Below are 4616 nucleotides of genomic sequence, written 5' to 3'. Positions count from 1 at the left end.
TAGAATTCCTTTTGAGCATGACTCTCTCCTTTGATTGGTTGGTTTGGGAATTTTGAATGATAATTGACTTGATGGCTAAGCGGTGAAAGCTTGGATAAGTATTAGATTCTTTGCATTTTGAAGGATGGGTATATGGATTGCTGGTATGGCTAAAGGTGTGTTAAGTTACTTTAATAGGTGATTTTCATAGCTCTTTGGACAAGGCACCCCTAAAAATTGTATTATGTTTTAAAGTTTGCTTGAGGACAAGCAAAAGCTTGAGTTTGGGGGTATTTGATACATACATTTTGCATAGTCATTTAGGTTTAATTTCATAGCCATTTTATTTGATTATTAGTCACTTTTAGCTAATTTCATTAGTTATTTAGATAGTTTTTCATAATTGCCAATTTTGGATTAATTTGTAATTTTTATTTTGTTTTGTAGGAAAAATGGTGCTTTTGAGGGACTAAAAAGAAATTTTGCCATTGAGGAGTGATTTCTACAGCCAAAGATGTCAAAAACAAGTTTCAAAGTTGAAATATGCATTGGCCAAATTGCGCATAACTTGCCGCATAAGTTGTGCAGTTCTGCATAAGGAGAAGAAACAATGTCCCAAGCATCTACCGAAATCTGCATAAGTTGCCGCATAACTTATGCAGATTCGTGCCTCCCTCATGCAACCTCACGGAATTGTGCATAACTTATGTAGTCTTGCACCTTGCTCATGCAAGCCGCAGAGAGCCGTAAACCACTGAAATCGCATAAGGGACTGCATAACTTATGCAGTCCCACAAAGACTTCATAATGAGCTGGCAGAAGATTCCCTTAGAAAATCACACCTCAAACACACCATTTTAGGGCTCCTTGTCAGAAAAAGTTATAAATAGACCCTTATCCCATTTTAGAAAAAGAAGGAAAAAAGGAGAGGAAAAAGGGAAAGAAAGAGGAGCAGCAGCTAAAGAGTCAAAAACGTCACTCCTACCATTTCCAGCCAGATTTGGAATTTTCCTTCTTTTCTTGCATATTTCCTACCTTTCTAGTATTGGGTTTCTTAGTTCTTAGCTTAGATTAAAGCTTTATTTCCATATTAACTCAGATTATCTTGTAAATATAATGGATAGTGAGTAGTTTTCATTAGATTCTGGAGTTAGGATGTAATATTTGAGATATTTTGTGGATTTTGATTGGGTAATCCATATTTTGTGGTCTTAATGAGTTTTATTCATTTCTTGTGTGCTCAATGACATGCTTAGTGTAGGATCCCACTAAGTGATGTTCTTAATCCATGGTTGAGGCACCGAAAGGAGAAAGCCTTGTGATAGATAATCAAGAAATTAGACTTAATTAACTTAGATCTAGAAATAGACTAAGGATTAAGAGGATTTACAGATTAATTAAAGAACTTAATGGGTCTTGATTAACTTTAACTCCACGAAAGTAGGATTAGATTGATTAAGGACTCTTTGTCCCACTCGAAAGGGTATTCAAAGGATTTAAGAATTAATCTCTTTAAAACCCATAAATTCCACAAGATTGGATAACCAATTTAAAAATTCCAAAATAGCTTGAATATGAACTCCCGAACTCTGGAATCGCCTTTTTATCATTGTTAATTTCCAATTAAATTTAATTACTTGCTATTTTAAATCTTGCCATATTTCAATTTGCTTATTTTAATTTGATGCAAATTTAGTTAAATCGTTACATTGTTGAATAGATCATCAATTTTACACATATAGAATTCATACTTCAATATCCATCAATTTATTGCTTTAATTTCAAAAATAGTTTAAATTAGTCAAATTTTATATCAAAAATTCAATCATTAACACAACTCCTCGTGGGAACGATATCTTTTCTATATTACTTGTACGACCCGTGCACTTACGGTTGGGCCACATCAATATGCAGTTTTTCTCAGGCAGCAGGTTTCACAACCTGCGACACAACCCGCGACACAACCGATTCAGCTTTTGTCGTTTTTACTGAAAATAGTTGACGTAGTATTTTCATTCCTCTGATTTAATACCTCACTTTCTCTAGAATCTTCTACCTTTTTACCCATTCTAGGGCAGATCTCTGAACCATATAAAAGCTCCTTTATCTATTTCTTTCCATAAGGAAAAAGGGAGAGAGATTTTTGGAAAGAAAGGGAGAGAGGAAGAGGAGCACGTGAGGCCATTTTGCAGCAGCAGCAGAGGACATTTTCTGCACTCTCCAGCAGCAGATTCTTCATCATTTTACTAGGTTTTTCTATTCTTTAGCTTAGATTTTCATTATTTCTTCATTTCTATACTTGGGTTTGTCTTGAAACCATGATTTATGAGTAGATATTTGAGATTCTAGAGATGGGTTTGTAAATATTGTTTTGTATTATGGTTTTTGAACTGATTTAGTCATTTAAATGAGATTTGCTACATTTTGATTTGTTGCTTGTGAGCTTATTGCCTTGCTTGATGAATGGGCCCTCATTAAGTTAAGTTTTAATCATTGATAGATGGACTGAAAAGTGAATGTTTGGGATAGATAATCTTGCAATAAACTTAGTTTTCTTGGTGTTAGAGATAAGCTAAGAGGATTAAGGGGAATTTCCAAAATCAATTAGAGCTTTAATTGGGTTTTTGTTAGGTTTGAAATACCATAAAAATAGGGTTTGATTTAATGAATACCAACTTTGAAATGCTTGAAAAAGGTTTCAAAGAACTAAGAATTGATTTCCCTCAAAATTGCAATTCTCATGTGTTTGGCTAAATTAGAGATAAACCACATGCAAACAATATTGAAAACCCTATCTCTAGAATCACTTTAATTTTTATTGAATTTAGATTTAATTCCTCCAAATTTCATAAATAGCAATTTCAATTTAAATTTTGGTAATCTAGTTTAATTAATTTAGTTAATTGTTTGATTTAGCTTAAATTCCTCAAATACCAATCTTAAATTTTAAATTTCATTTTTAATATATTTAAATTTTACCATTCTAATTAGCTTATCCTTTAATTTTCAATTTAAGCACAATTCCCTGTGGGAACGATATTATTTTTAAAACTATACTACTGTGACCCGTGCACTTGCAGAAGCACATCAAGTTTTTGGCGCCGTTGCAGGAGAATTGTTTGTTTTTAAGTTGGATTTTAATTGTTTTAAGCTGATTAGAATTTTTATCTTATTTTATTTTGACTGTTTTTCCTTGTGTTTTTCAGGTACTTTTCTTGTTTATGAGATAATCGAAAAGCACAAGTGATACTGAATTGTTGTTCAACCCTGAAATTGAAAAATTCTGTCGAGCCAACAAAAAGGAATACAAGAGAAGAAAGGAAGCAAAAAAAGAAGAACAACAAAGATTTGAGCAAGAGGAGACAATTGAAAATATGGAGAATCAAAATAGAGCTATTGGTGGAGACAATGGAGGAAATGAGCAAAACAAGCAAAATGAAGTTGTTAATCAAAATAATCCTCAGAGAAGATCCATGTTAGATTATGCTTTTCCTAGATGTGCTGATGTGAGAGATAACAGACCTATTATTGGAGCTAATCAATTTGAGTTAAACACTGGTCTTATTCAAATGGTTCAGAATTCACAATTTGGAGGTAGTCCACTTGAAATTCCTCATTCTCATTTGAAGAAATTTTTGATGATATGTGGTACACAAAGGCAGCCTGGAGTTTCAGATGAAGTTATTCGGCTCACCTTATTTCCATTCTCTCTTTAGGATTCAGCATTAGAGTGGTATGACTCACTTCCACAAGCTACTATATCTACTTGGGAGCAGCTATCTCAAGCTTTTCTATCTCAATTTTTCCCACCTGGGAAGACTACTCATTTGAGGAATTTGATGGTAGATTTTAAGCCAAGGGATGATGAAACTTTGTATGAATCTTGGATGAGATTTAAGGAGCTTGAAAGGCAATGTCCTCATCATGAAATACCCAAATGGATGATTGTTTAGAATTTCTACACCAGAGTTACTCCAGCCATAAGAAACACAATTGATTCACAAGCAGGAGAAGATTTCATGAGAATGACAAGTGAAGAATGCTATGATCTATTAGAGAAGATTGCTCATAATACCCATTTGTGGGGAAATCCTAGAGCACTTGAGCCAAAAAAGGCTGGGATTTATAAACTTGACTCAGTTAGCTACATGAATGTAAGATTTAATCAGTTGACTCAGCTTCTTAGTGATTTTTGCACAAAGGCACCAACCTCAACTCCTACAACTATGCAACAAGTTGCCTACACAGATGGAACCCAAAGTTGTGGAATTGATTACTCTTCTTATGGGAAATTCTTACTCTAATGTGAACAACTCAACATGGAGACCACAAGCAACTTTTGCTCAACAAGGTCAAAGCTCAAATTATGCTCATAACCAGCAGTATATGCAGCAGAATAGGCCTCAATTTCAGCCTCAATTTCAGCCACAACCTGGATATCAAGCAAGAGCACAACAATCTCTTCCACCTCATGAATTGAAGCCAACCTTGGAAAGCATGATGGAGAAATTTTTTACTAAACAAAGCAAGATGAATAGCAAATTGGAGGAAGAAATGCAACACATGAGACAAACCATGGATCAATTATAAACCCACAATTGTATGTTGGAGACTCAATTGGCTCAACAAGCAAGCTC

At 34.1% G+C, this 4616-nt stretch overlaps 1 non-coding gene across 1 annotated transcript; it reads right to left on the bottom strand.

The window, feature by feature from the left end:
- Positions 1 to 3803: 3803 nt before the first annotated feature.
- On the bottom strand, positions 3804 to 3910 carry LOC131170863 (small nucleolar RNA R71). Its single transcript, XR_009141628.1, has one exon. It is a non-coding gene; the product is annotated as a small nucleolar RNA R71 (small nucleolar RNA).
- Between the last annotated feature and the right edge of the window lie 706 nt (positions 3911 to 4616).

Source organism: Hevea brasiliensis, chromosome 11 (assembly GCF_030052815.1).
Source record: "Hevea brasiliensis isolate MT/VB/25A 57/8 chromosome 11, ASM3005281v1, whole genome shotgun sequence".
Classification (NCBI taxonomy): Eukaryota; Viridiplantae; Streptophyta; class Magnoliopsida; order Malpighiales; family Euphorbiaceae; genus Hevea; species Hevea brasiliensis.
This window is presented reverse-complemented; position numbering and strand designations above follow the sequence as displayed.